The sequence below is a fragment of the Dasypus novemcinctus genome, chromosome 8, assembly GCF_030445035.2.
Source record: "Dasypus novemcinctus isolate mDasNov1 chromosome 8, mDasNov1.1.hap2, whole genome shotgun sequence".
NCBI lineage: Eukaryota > Metazoa > Chordata > Mammalia > Cingulata > Dasypodidae > Dasypus > Dasypus novemcinctus.
Window position 1 is genome coordinate 40,101,451 of NC_080680.1, and position 23,392 is coordinate 40,124,842.

The 23,392-nt window shown below is 40.4% G+C and overlaps 1 protein-coding gene across 7 annotated transcripts in view; it reads left to right on the forward strand.

Moving 5' to 3' along the window:
• APBA1 (amyloid beta precursor protein binding family A member 1) overlaps positions 1–23,392 on the forward strand; it is a 266,960-nt gene that overhangs the window by 7,837 nt on the left and 235,731 nt on the right. For 4 of the 7 annotated variants that reach the window (XM_071216689.1, XM_071216690.1, XM_071216691.1 and 1 more), the window contains exons 3-4: positions 6,601–6,656; positions 23,184–23,272. The exons of 1 other annotated variant lie outside the window; for it this stretch is intronic. The gene's annotated coding sequence lies outside the window, so the exon portion shown is untranslated. The remainder of the gene's footprint in view (positions 1–6,600; positions 6,657–23,183; positions 23,273–23,392) is intronic. 2 more of the 7 variants (XM_058301690.2, XM_058301693.2) reach the window with 1 other exon arrangement.

The window sequence follows — 23,392 nt, forward strand, 5'->3', positions numbered from 1 at the left end:
TGCGGTGCAAAAGATAAACTATTATTGATGGGTAGTAGCAGTGCTTCAATATGTGTTCATCAGTTGCAACAAATATACTACACTAATGAAAATTGTTAATGGGGGAAAATGTGGGAGAGGAAGGGGGTTGGATATATGGGAATCCTTTATATTTTTTATGTAACATTTATGTAATCTACAGCTTCTTTAAAAATAAAAAAAAAAAACAAAAAAAAAAGTTCACCAAGGAATGTGAAATGGGTATTTATCTACCAGTTCCTGCTCCTCATTGGTTGAGGGTTATTTCTGGACCTCTTAAATCTCCAGCACCTGAGAAAGCTCTGGAGGCATCAGAGAAGCCCTTGGGCAGGGAAGCAGAGCTGTAGAGTGTGCAGGAGGTAGGGGGCTGTCAGTATATTTGGGAACTGTCTGCCACAGCTAGAGATGAAATTGAAAGTGGGCTGAGAGGAATGGGACAGGGCATCAGTATGGCCAAAGAGATATCATAATTTTTTAAAAATTTTGATAGCAGTTATTGATATTTTAATTTGGTAATTTTAATATACTGCAGCAGCTACCTGCCTATCAGTTCAACTGACCAACTAACCAATTCTTGACAATGCTCAGTTACCTGCGATGTAGATTATCAGGTATGCCCACATTAAGGTACCCTCGAGTGTGAAGTGCTCTCCAGTTTTCCAATGAGAAGTTTTGAACAAAGGTTTAGGTTAACTTGAATATGCATTTTTTTTTTTTTTTTAAAAGATTTATTTATTTATTTAATTTCCCCCCCTCCCCTGGTTGTCTGTTCTTGGTGTCTATTTGCTGCGTCTTGTTTCTTTGTCCGCTTCTGTTGTTGTCAGCGGCACGGGAAGTGTGGGCGGCGCCATTCCTGGGCAGGCTGCACTTTCTTTTCACGCTGGGCGGCTTTCCTCACGGGCGCACTCCTTGCGCGTGGGGCTCCCGCATGCGGGGGACACCCTTGCGTGGCACGGCACTCCTTGCGCGCATCAGCACTGCTGCATGGCCAGCTCCACACGGGTCAAGGAGGCCCGGGGTTTGAACCGCGGACCTCCCATATGGTAGACGGACGCCCTAACCACTGGGCCAAAGTCCGTTTCCCTGAATATGCATTTTTTAAGGAATATTGAAAAGGAATGCAATGTTAATTTATATTTGATTTATCAGTTTACCTTCGTATTTTAACTCACATTATATGAAATAAATAATTTAGAAATAGAACATCCTTCCATTCACATTTTAAGAAATAATATTCAAACATTTCACATGCTTTTTAAAAAAAAAATTTCCCCTTTTTTAGAGAAGATGTGGTTTTATAGAACAATCGTGCATAAAATACAGGATTTCCATGTACCACTCCAGCAACAATACCTTGCATTGGTATGGAACATTTGTTAAAATTGGTGGTAGCATACTTATATAATTGTACTCTTAATTAAAGTCCACTGTTTAACTTAGGGATCACTGTTTGTATGGTGTAGTTCCATAGATTCTTTTTAAAATTTTTTCTATTCCCATATATATAATCTAATATTTCCCCTTTTAGTAGTATTCAGATATATATTTTGGTGCTGTTCTCATGTTGTGCTACCATCACAATCATTCTTCTAGTCACATTTTATGAAATAACTTTATTCAGACATTTCGCATGCTTCTTTGGCTTCAGTGTCTTTGTCATTATTAGGCACTTTTGGCATCAAAGCATATTCATTTCCATCTAAATTGTTTGAGATATAGTAATTCTTAAATTTCTGTATGATGCTACCACTACAAACTTTATTTCACATAATATAAGATCATTTGTTTTTATTCTTTCTTCCCATAGGTGTATATTCATGATCCCTACAACCCAACCACCTTTGTATGGCTTGTGTAAGGACATCCAATCCAGGAATATTTACTTAAATTGCTGTTAAAATCTAGGTCTCCTTTACTCATGCACTTACTCATTTATACTATGTCAATCATGTGGTTTCCATGAACATCCCAACCAAGTATTGATTGACGTCTTTTCAGGCTATCTTCTTCTGTAGTTCTCAAGCAATCTCCAAAACCCACCTTTCCATGAAATCCTGCAGTCTAGCCAGGTAATATTTTGATGTGGTTCCTCCCTTTAAAATAAGTTGACATCACAGCCAGCATTAAGGAGTTGCTTAACTTTCAATTCTTGCTATATTGGAGATAATAAACTTTTGACTTTTTGGCATTCAGAAGAAAGTAATTGAGAGATTGCTCCATAATATGGGAGACTTTGTGAGGATTCAAAGAGAAGGTGAGTTTCTCTTTTCTGAAATACAGCTTTGTGGGGGATTAGAAATCTTGTCTTATTTTTATATATGTAAAAGTGATTGTTGTTGGGGTTGTTGGTAGTAGAATGGTCTCTGCCCACTGATATCCCTCTTCAGCCTCTTCTGCTTCTGTTCCATGGTGGATTAATTAATGTACAGTTAGTGTGGAAAATATAGCAATGGTTTATTTCATAATGGAGATGATGAGCCATCATTCCAAGCAATGTAATAATATTTCCAACTTTTGGTAAAATTTTATCTTGAGGTCAGTTCTGAATTCATTAACAAGTACACCTTATTTTAAAGATGAGATATACTTGAAAAGTTGTTCATAAACCTTTTTGGGGGGGGGTAAATTTTAGCATATATTCAATGTGGAGAAAGTACTTGTCATTTAAAGAAGCTCCATTTAATGGGAACAATTACCTTCTAATTTGGCGAGTCAGTGAATGAGAATTTTTATACTGGATTTCCCTAAAGTAGCTCATACTCTATTGCAAAGGCTTTTAAACTTTTTGACCATGACCCTTAGTAAGAATACATTATCATAGACCAGCAATATAGAGTGAGTGAACACACACATGAACATATCACTGAAAGTAAAGTTTCACTCAGCAATACTTTTCCTTATTATGAGTGATACACTGTGTTATTTTCTGTTCTGTTCTGCTTTGATCTATATTTTTTTAAAATGCTGATTGCCAACCACTAAATGAATGATTTAAACACTAATGGATCCTTACAGGCAGTTTTATAAAAACCCTGCTCTATAATATTATGTCAATCAGAAGAGTGCTTATTTTCTTACAGTATGAAATAATTCCATGTCAAGTTTTTTTCATTTGTCCTAAATCATTAGTATATTTGTCTATTTGGTGGTGTTCCCTTAAGGAAAAGTTTATTTTTAAGTAGACATTTCCAAAAAGAAGAAGTTATTAAAAGTGGACAACAAAAAATATGGAAAGTACCGTAAAATGAATGGATTAGTTCTTAAATCTAGTGACTTTCCTGGGGTATGTAAAGCATGCCAAGTCACTGGCCCCACATCTTTGCTGGACTGATTACTCAAAGGACTGACTAATTACACCAACTAGCAATTTCCTGTCCTCACTACCTGCTCTCTATAGCTGCTACCCGCAAGTCCCTAGAATTCTGGATGGCCAGTTCAATTACTTAGTTCTAAATTTCAACCTAAATTTCTTCCCAGATGTGAAAATATTTTTGACCATTACTTCTCTTACAAATAACTTAAACATGCAAGACTTTTTTTTTTTCCTGAGCACATACCTAGGGGAGTTTGGTCCTAAAGGAGCTAGAATTTATTGCATAGATGGAATGTTTCCATAGTGTTGGGTAGTATGAAAATCTAGCCTGATCTTATGTTCAGATATGATTGTGTCCTTTATGGCTTTCTATTTAAGTACATATTGATTCATTTCTATAAAGCTCTGCAGGTTCCCCATCCAATGAATAAAGATAACTATAGTTAGAATTATGATGTGCAGGCATTGTGCTAAGAACTGCACACAATTAATTCACCTATCCCTCATAATTTTCTCACTTATTCTTTATAGCCATAACAGGAGATATTTTATATTGCAGATAGGGCTTTCAGGCTTTCAGAGGTTCTCAGTGGCTAAGGGAGTGGGAGGAGTGGGGAAAGGGCTTGCCTCAGGTCTAAGGATAGAAACAGACCCAGACAGATCCTGGTACTGAAGTTCCCTTTGTCCTCCACCTACAGAAGGCCCGTGGCCCAGCGGCAGCCTCCTCCCCTCCCTCCTGAACTCTGTTGTTTATGATGGCCTGGTCCCACGTGGGATGTCTGTGTGTGTTCCCATTGCACTGACATCTCTCCGAGCTTGGCACCGGCACCATGGGGCGGAGAGGGCCTGGGACATGTTGGAACATGGCGCTGCTGTTAATTAAACACGTAAAATGAGCAAGTCTCTGGATTGGGCTGAGCCTCAACTTCTGCTGTAAAGTGGGGGATGATGATGTCTATCCTTCTTATCTTTTCCCACATAGGGCCACTGAGGGGATCAAATGAGATAGGAACGGCTATAGAAAAGTAAAGTAGTAATTCACTTCACTTTCTACATAATAATCCTGGGCAGAAGGACATCTCCTTCTAAACCAGGGGATGGCCTATTTTTTCTGTATAGGGCCAGATAGTAAATAGTTTAGGTTTTTCAGGCCATATAGTCCCTGTGCAGCTTCTCAATTCTGCCACTGTAACACAAAAGTGTAGATGATATGTAAACCAATAAGCATGGCAGTGTTCCAATAAAACTTTATTTACAGACCTGAAATTTGAGTGCCATATAATTACCATGTGTTACAAAATATTATTTCTCTTTTGATTTTTCTCAGTCATTTTAAAATGTAAAAAATATTCCCAGCTCATGGGCAGTACAAAAACAGGCCATAAGCTGGATTTGGCCTGTGGGTCTTAGTTTGCCTACTTCTGGTCTAAACTTCCATAGCACTTTGTACCACTCATCAGCAAACAGCCACAGTTTACCTTGGATTACAGCAGTTCATGCTCACCTTTTCCACTCTCTCTCATCCTTCCATGCAAAGTATACTCCTATCCACATTTTCTTCATTTCCAGTGGCACTGGGTAGGATAATGGCTTATATAGAATACATACACAGACACAACATGTAAACAAATAGTATATGCTACATAAATATTTGTTGAATAAATGCAGATAAGAAAACCTGTTGCTCTTCTAGGTGTCTCATTTTTTCATCTTTAAAAAATTCTGCCTATATTCTAATAAATTTTTGGGGATTATTGAGTTAACATTTTGCAATTAAATATATGGGCATTAAGATTCTTAACTGAAAGATTTGTTGTTTTTTCCCTCCTTCCTGTTATTGGCCATAAAAGGAAAAGAATGTCAGGGATGAAGGAAAGGAAAAACAAACAGACAAAATAAAAATCAACATTTCAGCATAAAAAGGGTTTATTAGAGAATAACTTTAATGGCCAAATGTTTAGCTTTGGTCCCTTGGGCTTTCTGTTGCTCCAGGAAGCTCTGAAGCCTGATGCGCAGCCCTGCTTTTTGCTATGCTTTTCCCAGAATTCAACATGGGGACCAGAACTCTTGGCATTTGGCTATAAATAAAGAGGACCTAGTAGAATGTACTTTATATTTTTATCTGTATTAAGGAATCATGCACATTTCTCTGAAGAACCAAGCCTTGCACATAGCCCCTGTTTTATTTCTTAAGAAGTACAGGCTTAACAGTGGAAATATCAGGAAATATATACCTTTTAAAGTTCTTTCACAAAATTAAGTGGACTGGAAGAGATATGGTGTGGAGGCATTTTCAGGATTTGGAGTTGTCCTAGGTGGTGCTGCAGGGACGGATGCTGGACGTTGTGTGTCCTGTCGTGGCCCACTGGGTGGACTGGGGGAGAGTGTGGACTACAATGTGGACCACTGTCCATGTGGTGCAGCAGTTCTCCAGAATGTATTTGCCAGGTGCAGTGGATGTGCCACAATGATGGAAGAGTTTGTTGATGTGGGAGGGGTGGTGTGAGTGGGTGGGGGGTATATGGGGACCTCATATTTTTTTAATGTAACATTTAAAAGAAAATAACGAAGAAAAAATAAATAAAAGCTGTGGAGAGAGTCTCAGTCCAAAAAAAAAAATTAAGTGGACTAAAACTGGATGGTGAAATTACAGTGTTCTGTGTATGTGTGATTTTTATTTTTCCAAATAGTCTATGAAGAATGCAGTATTCTACAGTGAGGTAATGGTGTGAGTGTGTGTCCATGTGTGTGTATTTAAGGGGCAGGAAGAAAGGAATATGCTAGACTTTTGGAACCGAAATCATTAATAGTATATGCCTTTTTATTAAAATTTGTTCAGGAAAGAAACAAGTCAGCTTTTGATTAAGTACTTAATTTTTTAGCCTGCCCTAACCTGGAATAAAGATCCCTGGCACATGTAAAATAAATTATAAAGCGTGCTTTCTACTTAGCATAAATTGCTACTACTATGGTAGATGATATCTAGTTTCAAAGACAAATTTAAGCCAGTGTTAAAAATACATAGTATCTGTAAGCCATGTGACGTATTTGAAGCCGACTTGGGGAAGAGTACAGGATGAGAGGCTCAGGATTTTGTTTTCTGTTGTGTCTAAGCTGCTCCCTGTGAGACCCAACATAGTACTTGCTAGCAGTGCAGTGACTGCTTTCAAAATTACTCTTAGTGCATGGATGCTGGGAGTGAAAGGGAAGGGCAGGCTTCCCCAGAGAACTGCAAGGTAATGGGCAGGTAATTATTCATCTCTCTGCAGGCTCTTGTGTGGAATGAGGCTACCCTTGATGAAATAAAGAGAATGTGCTTATGAAGGTGGGTAATTGAGGTTTCCTTTATTATGTTATCCTTTGCAGTGAATCATATCTTCTCTCCTAAGTTTATTTTCTCCCCTTCCTATCATCCCTGCCCCCCCCCCTTTTTTTTTTCTTTCTTCCACTTGGGGAATTACAGAGAGCTTGTTTACACCTCATTTATTTTGATTGTTCCCTTCCATATTGGGGGTTTTCTGCAAATGCCTGGTTATCGTTGATTGAGAATTCATATTTAAGAACGTGGCACTTAAGCTGGCCAGCAGGTCTGTATTAGTTGCCAGGGTTTGTAGATGTCTTTGGCCAGTCTCCCTGGAAGCAGACCCTGAGAAGAGGGTTCTTGAGTGTGTGCTTTATTAAGGATGCTCCCAGGAAAAAGTGGTAGGAGATTCGAGGAAGCAGGGCAGGGAAAGGAAAGAAGCCAAGCAAGAGTGTGAGCTCAGTGAGAGGCCCACAGAGGGTGACCTCAGCCTGATCCCTCAGGGGAGCTCTGGAGTATGAACTAACCACGGAGGGAGTGTGAGCTAACCATAGAGCGTTCGCACCTGAGGCAGTGGGTGTTGGGTTTAATACTCCAGACCTGTCAGTCACTGGTTTAAGGTGAGGGGTGGAGGGAAGAGTGGGCAAATATTCTCAGGCACTTCTGCCATGCTTGGGCAGCCCTCCCAGAAGGAGCCAGAGGTGCTACAGTGAGATGTGAAATCACATCGAAGATGGTAATCTTTAGGGTGATACCACAGGGAAAAGTTAAGTTGCTTTGCTGGAGATCCCTAAATGCCATTCTTCTTCCAGGGGGATATCTGTGGCTTCCTGTTAATATCTGAGAGTTACATGGAAAAGAGGGTTGGGGACCCAACTGTTCTGGTTTCATTGTATTGTCTGTTTCCATAGCCTTGTCCACCCCCACCCTCTGCTGACCTTTATCTCTAGGGTTCTACGGTCCATTTAGCTCCAAAAAAATTTGTTGAAATCTTTTATTTGTGAATGTTCTTTCTTCAATGCTATCTACTCCTTTATATTCATTTAAGTGTGGTCTTCTGGGGAAAAGAATAAAAATATTTGTGGTCAATTTGCTGCCCCAAACAAATACTAAATTAGATCTTAGGATAAATAAATATCTCTGTAAAATATGCTTAAATATTTAAATCCCTGCAAGTTCATGAAAATAGGCTAATAGTTGAGAAATGTCCAATGTAAGTATTATCTAGCAAAGTGCTGTATTAGCCAAAATGAATAGTTATAATTTGTTATAAACGTTAGCTAGGTAATGTGAAACCATGGCTGTTGTTAATGTCTTTGGGCTAAGCAAGGGGACAGCTGTTTTTTCCCAGTATTTTTGGATATTAGCATCAAACACAGGTGAGTTAGCTGCTTTCAGCATGAACCATGATCTCACGTTTTCATATCAGGTTAATCTTGGGAAATAAATAGTAAAATGAAACCTAAGTAATAACTTTGGCAGCTCAGAAAACACTGTCTTGTTCGAGAACCCTCACATTAAAGAAACAGCCCTCCATATGTAACAGGTGTGTTGAAGGGGCTGGACCCAATAGGGTGTGAATAGCAATTATCGTCTCTGTTTCTTCTCTCACAGTCCCTTCATATCCACTTTACAAACTTGTCTTCTCTTCCCCATTGGAATAAGATCTTGGGCAGACCCCTTAAATTTCCCAATTACTCTTAATGATGAAAAATCAAATACAGTTTTAATCAACATACTGCAGTTCACTGTAATAATAAAATTTCCAAGGTCCTGTCCAATATTTTGTTTAAAAATTGTTTTGCTATGTCTGACTAGCCTTTACATTCCTCCCACCAACACTGGGTCCCACAAGCTCCAGAGGGTCCTGTTTCAAGCTTCTCGAGTGTCCTCTTGAAGCCTTCCTTACTTGGTTTGGTGTGTATGTGTGGGGAGCACTCTGCCTACTCTCCAAAGTTATTCCTAGGGCTTCTTCAACCTTTAACCTTTTATATTCTCTTGATAGGCGGTAAGCTAGTGCTGGCAATTCCACAGTTTCATAGCATGTCCTGCAGAGGTGGCTTCGCACACCAATTTAAGATGTACGTGATACCTATTAGATGGTTTCAGTCTTGGGGGCTTCTTGGGCAATGGTCAACATCCTATTTAATATCTTACTTTGTCAGAGCTGTTATCACAAATACCACAAACTGGTTTGGGCTTAACAACAGGAATTTATTGTCTGAAAAATTTTGGAGGCTAGAAGGCTTGCCTCCTCCCAGGGTCAGTAGCATTTGGGTGCTGGTTTGACCTAATCCTTGGGGTTCCTTAGCCTGTATAACTGCCTGCTGTCACCTGGTGATGCTCTTTCCTTTCTCACTTCTGTGACTTCTTGGTCTCATTCACTTGGGCCACACCTTAGCTAAAATAACATCTTCAAGAAATTCTATTTACAATAGGTTCACACCCATAGAGACACCTATTACGGTTAAGAATGTCTAAATTTGGGGGTACCACGATATCCAGCAACACATGAAATAATCAAATAGAAGTCAATTTTGTTAAATGCAAATGCAATGAGTCGTGATTTAAATACTAGTTGGGAAGATTTTTTTTTAATGAGGTGAAACATATACAGTAAAATGCATAAAATACAGAGATCTTAAGCGTACAACTTGATGAATTTTACATATGTATAAATCTGTGCAACCAACACTCAGATCAAGATATAGAACTTTTCACCATCCCATAAGATTTCCTCTTACACCTTCGTAGTTTATACCTGCCACTCCACTCCCCAGAGATAACTGCCATTGTGACTTCCATCATCATTGATTAGTTTTTGCTAATTCCTGAATTTCATATAAAGACATGCACTGTCCAGGTTCTTTTATGTGACGTAATATCTGTGAGATACAGCCATACTGTTAAATGTATCTATAGTTCATTCATTCTCATTGCAGTATGGTATTCGATTGTATAACTATATGACAATTTGTTTATCCAGTCTCCTGTTGGTGGACATATGGGTTGTTTCTGGTTTTTAGCTATCATGAATAAAGCTGCTATGAACATTCTTGTATATGTTTTTATGTCTTCACTCATATTTCTTTGGTATATATCTAAGAGTAGAATTCCTTGGTCTTTGGGTAGGTATTTATCTAGTCTAAAACATTCTAATCAACTGTTTTTTATAGTAAGTACCTTCTTGTTTGATATAATCTTAATACAGAGTCCTCACAACTCTAGGGTAGATTTAGGTACATATGCTCTGCCTTAACACAGTGATTTATTTTGTTGGATTTTTTCTGATTAGTTTTATTCTCTAGCCCAGTTAACCAAATGTGATTTTGTTATTTCATGTATCAAAGGTAAACGAAGCATATACTTGTGAATTCACTGGGTGCTGAGCATGTTATTCATGCGTATTTGAGGAATGTTTTTGTCACACTCTGTTAAGAACCCAACAGCCATCCACTAACAGGTATTTGGTTTGTTTTATCTGAATCAACAAAGTTATACATTTAGAATATTTTCATCAAAGTAGTTTTATGGTTAACAAAACAAGCAAGTGCATATTTTAAGTTTTAACATCTTAGTTTTAAACATTTAATAGGTTCTATTCTAACCAAAATACAAAGTTTTAGCCAGAACATTATAAAGCAGCTTTAAACCATCTACTTATAAACCAGTAAGCATGTTTGTATTACTTTCTATCACCACCAAAAGATACTGTTTAAAGTAGTAAACATTTATGAACTCATTTAATCCCCTCCAGAAGCACTATAAGGCAGATACTATTATCTCTATTTTACACGAGGATACCACAGCACAGAGAGGTTAAGGGTCTTACCCAAGATTTCATAGCCAGAAGGTGGCAAGGTCAAGATTCAAACTCAGATCCAGCAGGTATGTACTTGCAACCAGTATACCACACTGCCTTTTAGCTCAGTCTTTCATTTTCCTGTTTATTCATGGAGGTGAGGCTTTGGAAGGAGCATCCCTGCTTTCTCAATTCCTGGACAGTTTCTCAGTATAGATCAAAGCTGTAGCAGTTAAAATCTTTATTATTACTTTAATATAGTCTGGTTAATCAGATTCTGAAAAGATGCCAACCTGCTATGACTGTCTTTAAAAAAAATCACATTTTAAAATCCCGCCATCTGTTTTCTAAGCCCTGAGGTCATATTGGGGAGATCTGTTAGGAAAGAGAGAGTGGATTTTCCTCCAGATCCTCTGAGGCCCTGAAAAAACTGACAATTGTGTGGCAGGAAAGTGAGCCTGAGTGAGGCAGGCCTCAAGCACAGTGACCTGGGCCCTGGGTCCTTGCTAATGGCTCAGCCTCAGCTTTGTTCTACGGGTATTTGCTGTGGCCTGAAAGTGTGCCAGACCCAGGGCAAGGCACCGGGGGCTCATTGGAGCAGAATGCATGCAGCCCCTTTCCTCGGGGACTGATCACCATACCACGCAGATATTATTACAAACTGGTAAGTGCTGAGATGGAAAATGAGGGTGTTGAGCATATGACAGGGCGATGTGATCCCGATGGGGTCAGTGAGGAAGAGCTTCTCTGGGGTGGGGAAGTTACTGAGGCTGCAGGATGGGGGTGTATCTGGGGGACAGTGAGGAGTCCGCTGTCAGGAGAGAGAGCCGGGGCCAAGTCAGGCAGCAGCTCCCGGTGGCTGAAGGAGTTTGCTCTTTATTCCAGAATAATAGAAAGCCATTTTAGTTTTTCAAATAAAGGAAAGACATGACCAGATTTGTGGTACTAGATTAGAAAAGGGGGAGGGGGCAAGAGGGAAAACATAGTAAACATCTCACAAAATGGAAAGTGATGCCAGCTAAGAGACTACTATTGAAACCCAGGGGGTAGCTTGGGGTACTATTGGCAGAAGAGCCGGAGAGAAACAGACAGACTGGAAAGATATTTAGCAGGTAAAATCATCAGGACTTGCAGATGGATTGGATGTGGAGGTGAGGAAATAACGAGTATCAAGGCTGACTCCCAGGTGTTTTGTGCTGCTGGATGGACGGGGTTGCCAGCCCCCGAAAGTAGCGTTGAAAAATGAAGGTGACTGGATTAAGAGGGTGTGCAGGGAGGGGAGAAGAGATCTTCACGGTGCCTGTGAGTCCAGCAGAGAGGGCAGCAGGGCAGGCCCTGAGTTCAGGCGTCCAGAGCTCTACCGAGAGGTCTGGGCTGGAGAGTATGCTCATCAAGCATCGTGGATTTAGAAACTGGATTCACTAATCCATGGGGATGTGCTGAGCTTTGTAGGTGAAGTGCTTTCGAAAGGCAGCCTGGACGAGGAATAGAGTGGAGCGCAGGAATTGGATGAATGGGATTCGTCCATCTGTGGCCTTCTCAAAGCTTCAGTCCTTCTCTGAACTGCATCTGGGTCTCATCTGTTGAAGTCCCCCAAACCACAGAGATCTATAATAGATGCGTCATCAGTGCTCGTAAATTGAAAACCTCTCTATGGATTTAAAAACAACGATTGTTACCTATTTTTAAATGAAGAAATAGATTGAACAGAGAAATGGCTGAGCACATATGGTTTACCAATTTAAGAATTTAATTAATTCCTAACTTTAATAGAGGTGAGTGGTTTGCGTAAAATGTTTATAAATGTGTTTTTATATAAACATGGCTGATAGTAGAGTTTATTATATCAACTGCTGATTAATTGGAACGTTACTTCTAGGGCAGGGCCTTTAGGTATAATAGGGCAGTTTATGAAAGTGCTCCTTGTAACTTTATTGTGAGGTTAAACCCACCTGTGAATGCTGATCCAGTCTCTGGTACAATTTTTGTTCCTAACCTTTTCCTCAATACCCTTTAGATTTCCTCTAAGAGGGGGTGGTTCTTGGTCAGAAATGGCAACACCAGGGAACTAGTGGCTGGTGACCATGCAGGCACCAGGAGAGAGGACATTTAGCCCAGGCTTTTCCTTCCTGGAAGGCAGCCAGCTACCACCCACCTGGCCCTGTAAACAGGGGCACTGTGGAGCCTTCGGGCTGTGAGGGTTAGTGTGCAGACACACTGTAGGGTCCAGGCCCACCCTGAGGTGGACCGTGTGGCCAGGCCCAGGGCGGCTGCAGCTGAAATTCACTGCACAGTCCTGACCTATAGCTGTCGCTTTGTCTGCCCCAGGTTCCAACCTGCTGAGAGACCAGTCGCTAAAACTCCAATCAGCAGTCTGCCCATTTAATTAAAAAGGACTGATCATCATCTTCACTGGCCATTAGCACCTTGGTTTGATTTCCTGGAGAACAATGCTATTACAGACATTTTATCTGAAGATTTCTTACACTCAGTGGAATTATTTTTGTTGTTGTGTGCTCAGGTCTTTACGTTTTTACAGCATACATTGTTACATTAAGAAAGCAACTTTTAGGGCTTGCTGGTTTGATGATGTTGGCTTTTCGGTTTAATGGCATGCCCATCGTAAACTTGCTTTCTTGACCTTGAGTTACAACTTAGAGTAAACTTGAGGAAGATATTGTCAGGAAACTTGAGAAAGAAGTGATTGACTTTCATTATTGTCAGAGATTATGTTTAACGTTTGGAATTTGGCTGACTGCTTTACTATGGTTTTTAAAGCACTTTTTGTATTCAGCTACTTTGCAAAACGCTAATAAACTCTTGGGAAGATGGGTGTGGTTTTATGATTTGATTTTAAGAGTAATGATTTATGAAACTTTATTTGAGGGAGGCAAGGAACAATAAAATAGAGGAAGTAGAACTGAAGATTTAAGATTCTGTGATTTGCTTTCTTTTTATATATTTTGTGAAGGAGAAGGTTAAGATCAATAGATTTGAACAATGTCTTCTTTCTGTTACTAAGACCCTGAATCCTGTTAGGAGGTCTGAATACTAAGTAATGATCATTTTCTGACTAAGGGGTGAAGAGAGAGGCTGCAGGCTGGGCTGGCCACCCAGCTAGGAGTGGCTTATGCCCTCTCCCCAGAGTTACAGGCAATTAACAAGAGCCATCCACCAGCCGGTATTCACCAGTGTCCCAGGACAAATGCGTGGAGGGGCACCGAGAAGCCTAAAGAAACAGAGTTAATCTCAAATCTCTGGGTACCTGGGCATGTCTGAAGCCACTAAATCACATCCCTCCATGCTAACAGATTTGGAACCAGATGAGAAACAAAACACAGGAGACAAATGGGGTTCTGTTACTGATAAAACCTGTTGGAAACTATCATTTTGGTGTGTGGCCACAAAGGACCTCTGGAATTAGCCTCACTCATACTCTCAGACCTGGTACCTCAGGGGCAGCCCGTGCCTGGTTGGCTTACCTGGGGCAGAGAGGGATGCAGAGCACACCCTCCTGCGGGCAGCAGATGTGAAAGAGGGAGAGGAAGGAGGAGGGCCGTGCTCAGAACCTCCTCCCAAACTCTCCCGTCACACAGGACGCCTCCCTCTTGAGGAGGGATGAGCGTGAGAATTGAGAATTGCAAGTCTTACGGGGTTCAGAGGCCAGTGGTGTTACTCTGATGAGCGTCCCTGTGGGAACATCAGACCAAGGGAAGGAAGTTTCTCTCCAGACTTTCCGGCGCAGATGGAAAGCAATCATCAGCCCACAGAAGAAAAGGACACGTTTCTATGCTTTAAAAATAATATTATACAGGAATTACACCTGCACGTACAACATTTATAAAATTTCTAATTTCTATGAGCAAAATAAAGGACATAAAGATTGCTTATTGGAAGCGGACTTGGCCCAGTGGTTAGGGCATCCGCCTACCAAGTGGGAGGTCCGCGGTTCAAACCCCGGGCCTCCTTGACCCGTCTGGAGCTGGCCCATGTGCAGTGCTGATGCGCGCAAGGAGTGCCGTGCCACGAAGGGATGTCCCCTGTGCAGGGGAGCCCCACGTGCAAGGAGTGCGCCCCATAAGGAGAGCTGCCCAGCGTGAAAGAAAGTGCAGCCTGCCCAGGAATGGCGCCTCCCACATGGAGAGCTGACACAAGATGATACAACAAAATGAAACACAGATTCCCATGCCACTGACAACAGAAGCGGACAAAGAAAAACACCCAGCAAATAGACACAGAGAACAGACAACTGGGGTGGGGGGTGAGGGGAGAGAAATAAATAAATAAATCTTTTTTTTAAAAAAAGATTGCTTATTATCCCACCAGCTCAAGATAATGAGTTACCGTTTTGTAAACTTTTCCTCTTTGCATGTGTATGGGATGTGTGTGTGGATTTAAGAAATACTTAGCATATGTACTATATTGTATCCTACATCCTTTCACTTAATATCACAAATAAGTTTTAATAAATGCAGAAAATGATTCTTAGGTGCTTATCAAAATAAAATACCCTATTTTCAGCTTGTTAATACATCAAGAGTCCTTGCTTTCAACTGGCCCTGTGATTGGTGAATGAATATACACATGCAGAATTTAAAGTAAAGTAAAATATGTATAGTATAAAAGAATATCAATCAGGGCTCTTAGGTACAAAACACAGAAAGTGACTCTGGCTGACTAAGCAGAAAAGTTATTGGGACATTTGCAGAATTGTTGGGAGAACTGGCCAGCCATGGTGAAGGCTGGGTTCCTGAAACAGCCTCCAAAACCAAGCCTCAGAACTGGTCTGACAAGGAAATGCCACCACTCCTGAGCTCTCAGTGCCAGACTACTGTGCCAAGTCCTTCACCTTATCACTACCGCCGGCCATGCTGTCACTGTAGTTACCTCTGCATCCAGTGCTCAGCCACACAGCTGCTGCCTCAACTAAGAAGAGAATGAGCTCCACTCCTTCTTTCTCATCATGAGCTCTGTGACAATGTATGTGGAGGGCTTCCTGGTAGACAGAGCCCAGAGCATGTGCCTTTTCCCTGGCTACAAGCAGGTAGCCAACCTAAGCTCATAAAATGGTGACTCACCAAGCAGAGGACAGTCCAGGCAGTGGGTAACCAAATGAAACAAAATGTGTTGTTTGTGTTACACGCTTATGATTCCTTGCCTTAACTGATATTTTCAGTAACTGATCAACTTCCCATCCTGATTATGGTAGAGAAAATGATTCAATTCAGTTGGCTTGTGTAATTGAAGAAATTACAATCTTTCTTACCTGCCTGCCCCACAGGTCAGTAAAGATCAAATGAGATGCAAATGCTTTGGAAACAATAAAGCACAGATAAGCTGTAGTTATTCAAACCCCTCCACAGTTCCTTTCTATCTTCTTTCCATTCCAGTCATGATCTGAAACTGTTACCTTGAGAATCACTGTGGGTTTCCTAATAAACAATCCAGTGACTTCTGGCTTGACTCCTTGGCAACACCTAACACCACTGTGCCCTGTGAATGTCATAGAGACTGCCTGCCAGGTAGTAGTAAGTGAAAAGAGATTAGGAAGGGCTGAGATGGCCATGTTTGCCCCACCTGCATGGAGAAGCAGCCTGGAGCAGGAAAGAAAAGGAATGTGGCAGACATGAGGGGGAAGAAACAGATATGAGAGACCATGGGGCTTTGTGTAGGAAAGGAGATGTGCCAATTCCTGATTCCAAACCATTCAGAGGCCAAGCTGTACTTTTTGCTTTTGCATTCCATAAAATATCCAGGCCCTTGCTAGTAAATTCCCATTTACTGAAGCCAAGTCTAGTGAGCTCCTGTTTCTTTCAACCAGATGGTCACTGACTGGGACACCATTCTTTGCCAGGTGAGAGGTACGGAAAGGAACTGCTGATGTTCAGTCCCAAAGGTCATGCCTTTGGGACTGGGCAAGGGAAGCAAGACTTCACAGGAACCTTGTGGGCCCCAAGGAATGGAATGGCTTATATAGTCTAGATACAAGTCTTTTATTCTAAGAGAAATTAAGGAAGAACCAAATAAATGAAGAGCAGTCTTCCTTAATTTCCCTTTGCAATGTTATTTAGTTTTCAGTGTTTGAGTCTTGGGCATATTAGTTACGTTTATCCTTTAAGTATGCCAGGTTTTTGGTATTTCTTTTTTTAATTTCAGTGTTCCATTGTTCATTGCTGGTATGCAAAAGTACAATTGATTTTTTTATATTTACCTATCTTTTGACTTTGCTAAATTCAATTATTAGTTTTATAACTTTTGATACATTCCTTGGGATGTCTACGTAGATTATTTTGCCATCTACAGATAAAAAATATTTACTTCTTTCTTTTTATATCTTTTACTTCTCTTATTACACTGGCTAGCATCCCAGTACAATAGTGAATAAAAGTGGTGAGAGATGTAGTCTATTACCATTAAACGTGATGTTAGCTGAAGGTCTTTTCATACGTGCCTTTCATCAGATTCCCTTCTATTTTTGTTTTCTGAGAGTTTTAAATATGAATGGGAGTTGAATTTTATCAAATGTTTTTTCTACATGTATTGAGATGTTCATATGATTTTTCTTTGTTATTGTGATGGTATGGTGAATTGTATTGATTGATTTATAAATGTTGAAACATCTTTGCATTCTTGAGCAAGCTCCATTCTGTCATGATGTATTATAATTATATATTGCTAGATTTGATTTGCAAATATTTAGTTAGGGATTTTTGTGTCTATTCAAGAGGGATATTGGTCTGTGGTTTTGTGTTGTTTTGATCTTTTGTAAAACATTTGTCTGATTTTGATAAGAGGGTAACTCTGGCCTCATGTAATGAGTTCTCTCCTCTTCTATTTTAATGGAAGAGTTTGATTAGATTCAGTATTGCTTCTTCCTTAAATATTTGTAGAAGTAACCAATGAAGCCATTTGAGTCTGGAGTTTTCTTTATATGCAGGTTTATAACTATGACTTTACTTTCTTTAACAGAGGAATGCTCAGGCTAACAATTTCTTCTTCTTTTTTTTTTTTTAAAGCTTTTCTTATTTTATTTTTGTCTTATTTTTTTTTTTAAAATATTTATTTATTTATTTAATTCCCCCCCTCCCCTGGTTGTCTGTTCTTGGTGTCTATTTGCTGCGTCTTATTTCTTTGTCCGCTTCTGTTGTCGTCAGCGGCACGGGAAGTGTGGGCGGCGCCATTCCTGGGCAGGCTGCTCTTTCTTTTCACGCTGGGCGGCTTTCCTCACGGGCGCACTCCTTGCACGTGGGGCTCTCCCATGCGGGGGACACCCTTGCGTGGCACGGCACTCCTTGCGCGCATCAGCACTGCGCATGGCCAGCTCCAGACGGGTCAAGGAGGCCCGGGGTTTGAACCGCGGACCTCCCATATGGTAGACGGACGCCCTAACCACTGGGCCAAAGTCCGTTTCCATGTCTTTACTTATTTTTTAATGTTACATTAAAAAAATATGAGGTCCCCATATACCCCTCCACCCCCCTCACCCCACTCCTCCCATAACAACAACCTCCTCCTACGTCATGGGACACTCACTGCACTCGGTGAACACATCTCTGAGCACTGCTGCACCACATGGTCAATGTTCCACATTTAAGTTTACACTCTCCCCCAATCCACCCAATGGGCCAAGGGAGGACACACAGTGTCCAGTAACTGTCCCCACAGTACCACCCAGGACAATGCCAAGTCCTGAAAATGCCCCCACATCACATCTCTTCTTCCCACTTCCCACCCCCAGCAGCCATTATTGCCACTTTCTCCACCTCAATGCCACATTTACTTCCATCACTAATCATGACAATTCCAGAATAGAGCATCAGCAAGTCCACTCCAATCCATACTCCACGCCTCCATTCTGTGGACCCTGGAATAGCTATGTCCACTCCACCTCTGTATCAAGAGGGTGCTTAGATTCCACTTGGATGATGGATGCAGTTCTTCTGTTTGAAGTTGTAGGCACTCTTGGCTCCCTGGTGTGGTGGTTGACCTGCTTCACCTCCCTGTTAGCTGGCTGAGGTAAGTCCAATAAACCAGAGGATAGGAGTTGCAAGTCTGTTGAGGCTCAGAGTCTGGCTATCACATGGACAGTCCAGAGATTCAGGTCCCCTGAGTATACACTAAACCCCAGCACCAACCACCAGTCCAGTAAAAGTAACAGGAGAGGCTTGTGAACAAAGATCACAATCTAAGTCCAACTCCATCACACTCAGGAACACAAACTCCAAAGTAGGGCCCACTGACATGGCACTGAAGTCCCTCTGCCATGAGCATATAACCTGTGTGTCTCTGTAGCCCTCAGAAGAACCAATACCTGGGGATATATCTACTTTAGCTCTCTCTGGGACTCTGCTGAGGTGTGGGTAAGGACAACCCCTCTGATGACCCCCCAGCTCTTTTTTGGAGACTCATAGCCATATAAACTCATTTGTCCTTTCCATTTCCCCCTTTTATTCAAGGTCAAAAAGCATTTTTAACTCCTCATATTACATGTAGGCTGAGATATTCTGCTGGTCTGAGTTGACCCTTTTATTCAAGGTCATTCTCCAGCCACATCATCAGCTGGTACTTGGTAGTAATCCCTCGGCACCAGGGAGTCTCATCCCTGGGAGTCATGTCCCATGCTTGAGAGAAGGCAATGCATATACTTGCTGAGTTTGGCTTCGAGATTGGCCACATTTGAGCAACATGTAGGCTCCCAGGAGGAAGTTCTTAGGCACCCTGCCGCTCTAGGCCTAGTTCTTATTTCAGGCACACAGGCTCACAGGTATAGTCTTTAGCATCAAGGGCTCATTTTTGGACCATCCTTCCTTATTGGTCTTAGCTATTGCACTCAGGGGTTGTTGCTGTTCCATTAGGGAATGCAACAGAGCTCACCCAACCAGGACCTCAGTACTCCCCCAGCTGTCGTTCCCAACTGTAACTGCTATGAAAATATCCAAACATTTTTATGCACCCCGCATATATGCCCAGGAGAACTCCCTCCCAACCTTATGCCCCCCACCAACAGCCCCCCATACCAGTATTCCTCCCCCACCACCATCAAACCCTTCTGTGGCCCAAAACCTCTCTGAAAATGAAGCCCAATATATTGCCAGGTTCCATTAATAGGAAAATGAAATATAGTGATGCGCTTAAAGGTTAGATATAGAATACCTACTAATTTAGAAAACTTAAAGTAAAAATAAATTGGGGTATCAAAAATTTTAAAATGAAAAAGCTTTTTTTGATGTTTTGCCTTCCATCACTGCAATAAGTGTTGCCCTGTATGCACATTGGCAAGGCAACTTCCATCTCTTCCTCAGTGTCTATGTCCTTTCTTTTTCTTTTTTTTTTTTCTAATTATTAAATTTTGTCTTCACTAAAGTTTTAGACCACAGTAATTCATATATACAATATACGGTACTCCCACATATTCAACATCAGACACTTTGTCCCTTCCCCAGCAATAATCGTTTTACATGTTCATACTATATTTACTGCAACTGATGTGCAGATATTGAGATAATAGCTTTCGAACAAGGTTACATTTGGGTTTACATTATGGTTTATATTTTAGACTATACAATTTTCTTCTTGAGTGAGGTTTGGTAGATTGTATTTTCATTTATTTCATTTTGTCTGTTTCATTTAAGTTATCATATTTATTGGTATAGAGTTTTTTATAATCTTCCCTTTTATCTTCTTAATATTTGTAGGCTTTGTGGTGATGTCTCATGTCACTTGTGACATTAGTAATTTGTGTCTTCTCCCTTTTTTTTGATCTAGCTAGAGGTCAAGGAATTCTGTTGATCTCTTCAAAGAAATAACAGTTTTATTGATTTTTTTTCTATCTTTTTATGCATTCCTTAACATGATCAACATAAAATCTCATGTTCACCCAGGAGATTCTTCAAATGCTTCTTTTCCAAAACAATGATTTGGTTTTCTGGCATCCACCAGAGGATTCCTGTTATTGTAGTCTTTAGTGCCTCGGTCTAAACACCTTTGATGTATTTTAATCCATTGCAGTTATTTTCCTTATTGAGACTGAAATTGTTTTATCTTTGGACAGTAGGAGCCTATTAAAATTGGCTCCTGAATTCTTTTGACATAATATTAGTAGCCTTTGACAGCTCCTTTGCTATCCAGTATGGTAAGATATGCCAGGCCCATCTTACACATTTCCTGCTTCAGACCTGGAATGAGCTCTTTCTCATAAGAAACCTGATTTCTTTTAGAGGGAAATGGTATTTGGAGACCACAATTCACTGGGGCTCCTCAGTGCTCTGGATTACTCATTACAGTACAATATTATGGGCAGAGTTAGAAAACACATATTTTTAAAAGTTAAAATATATCATGAATGATGATGTTCTTTCATAATCTGTAACAAATGTTCAACAACAACATAAGGTGTTGGAGGGATGTTGCATGGGAATTCTTCACATTATGGATGATTTTTTATAAGTTTGCAACTTCTCTAATAAAATTATAGGTATAAATACATCATGAATTTGTACAGAACCTTCCAGTTCAAATGAGAACACTACAGGATTATAAATCCTTTTTAAGATTAGAGAAAAATTCACATAGATTCATGTGACTTTAATGAGCTTCAGACTTCAGTTAAGAAAAAAATAGATGAAAATAGTGATTTACAATGTCTTTTAATTGCAAACTGTCCCTGCAAAAAAGAAGTTTTTGTATTTCTAAAATAAGCATTTAATATAAGTGGTGAGAGCATTGGATTAACATAGAGATCTACTTAACATTCTGGGAACCCTGAGAATAGAGCCATTGACCCTTCACTTTGAGAAACCGTGTCCTAAGCTATATCTCTGTGGTTTTCTCTTTTAAATTCATTAAAAATTGGACCTTATATCTTTTTCACATTAATCTTCTGAATGGGCATTTAGGCATCAGTAGTAAAAGATTTTCCATATTTTTGCTTAGACTGACAAGATTGTCTTTTCTTAGAAAACATTTGATGTGATTTTTAATCACTCCAGAGTCTTAATCATCAACTGAATGGTTCTTTTAACTATTTAAACATACTCGTGTGCACTGTTATGCACACCTACACGCAACACCAACTGTTTAATCTCACACACATAAATGAAGAGAAGGCCAGGGGCACGAGCTTTATTATTCACTGTACAAAGTATTTACTTGAGTATTTTGTTCATAAAGCTAGATCCCCTGGTACATTCGAAAAATGATTCTCTTACAAAAAGCTGATTTGTACACAGCTCTTCAGCAATATATCTCTTGAGTAAATAAAATTACAGCTCGCCAGTTGCGCCGTGTTTTGGAAGACACAACACCTTTTTCAGAGGTTGCTACTGATGCTCAGTTGTGGATTCTGTACAAGGCACTCATGGTAAGGTTGCGATTCATGAATCATATGCCTCATGTGAACAATGGAGGCAGCCTGATTTTCCTGGTTTTTCTTCTTTTATCCATCTCACATATCCTGGCTCTATTTTTCATATGTTGAATGCTCCTGTCTGGCCCTATTTTTAGATATTATCCATTTTTCCTACTAAAACATAACTTTGGTACTTGTTGTTCATAATTGTGATGTTTTCCTATCATGACAGTATTGAAGACCTTGGTATTTTATATCACTTTCGCTCATATGCATTTTGGATCCATATTAAATTGACAAAAATGTTGTATAAGACAGACAGTTTCTCAATATACTTGATCATGAGCTGGTTCCTTTTAAGAACTGCCTCTTAGCCTGGGTCTGCAGCCACCAGTTACTGTGATGTGCTTTGCCTGTCTTATTTACTTGGGCCAATGGTTGCCCACAAACATTTATTGAGCAACTTTTTCACCTAGCGTTTGACCTAAAGATGCAATTAATGATTAATTCATATTGTGAGGTAGAAAGCTGATGCCAGTGTTACTTTCTAAAATTATGCTTCTGGTTATAATAAAGAACTGCAGCCCTGGGGCATTCAGTTTTCCTGATGGCTCAAATGTTAACAGGGTGAGATACTGGATTTATCTTTGGGCTCTAGTTCCACTAGGTCAGCCGGAAAAGGTGAGGTAGCATGAGAGAAGCTTGTTCAGTATTTGAACTTGTTCTCAGGGGCATGGTAGCAAATGCCTCAGTGGAATGAATGTGGATGGGGAGGAAACTTTGATCATTTGAAAGATTGAGAACCAGCAAGTCCTCTCATCCCGCAAGTTGTCAGAGGAAATAACATTTACCTGAACAGAAGGTCAGTGAGGACTAAAATTCTGAGAGGATTAGAAGGCATCACGGACCTTCGCTTTGCCCTCTATGTGCATTTTCTAGTTCCGATGACAAGAGTTTTAAGTAGAGTGCTTTGGGTGACTGTCTCAGCCTTATGGCTCAGCTGCTGGGTTTTTTGGTTTTCCATCTATATAAAGTGTTTAAGGTGTTACCTTTCCTTCATGTTTTGCATGGCCACATATCACTAAGGTTGAGCTCTGTGTCAGCCTAGATTCCAGCAGGAAACACCTCAATAATATAGGAAATTTTAATAGATGGGACTATTGAAAACCATATTTTCAGAGTTAAGGAAAGCAACGCAAGGTGGTGAAGCATCCTGGCACTGGCAACGGTGGGGGAGCCTTACCTCCTATCGGTCGGTGAGGGCCAGGAGAGAGAGGATTACCACACTCTAGAGAGAGGAGCTATACCTATAAGAAGGGACATTCTGCCAGCAGCTATGGCCTTTGGGAGAGGGAGCTGGAGGAGTACATATCCAGAACTCTCTTTTTCTCTTTTCTGCCAGTTTCTCCCATTGGCTCCCAACCAGAAGCCAGAAGACAAGACAAGGAAGCCGACTGATGCATAAGGACAGCCTTCTGAGCACAGAAGAGGGTGAGAGTAGATTGGAAAGGCAAATGTAAACTATCCAACAAAATCTATTTACCACAAGGTATACAGATGTGCATTGTTTCATACAGGAAAATTACAAGTATGGAAATAGTAATTTAGATA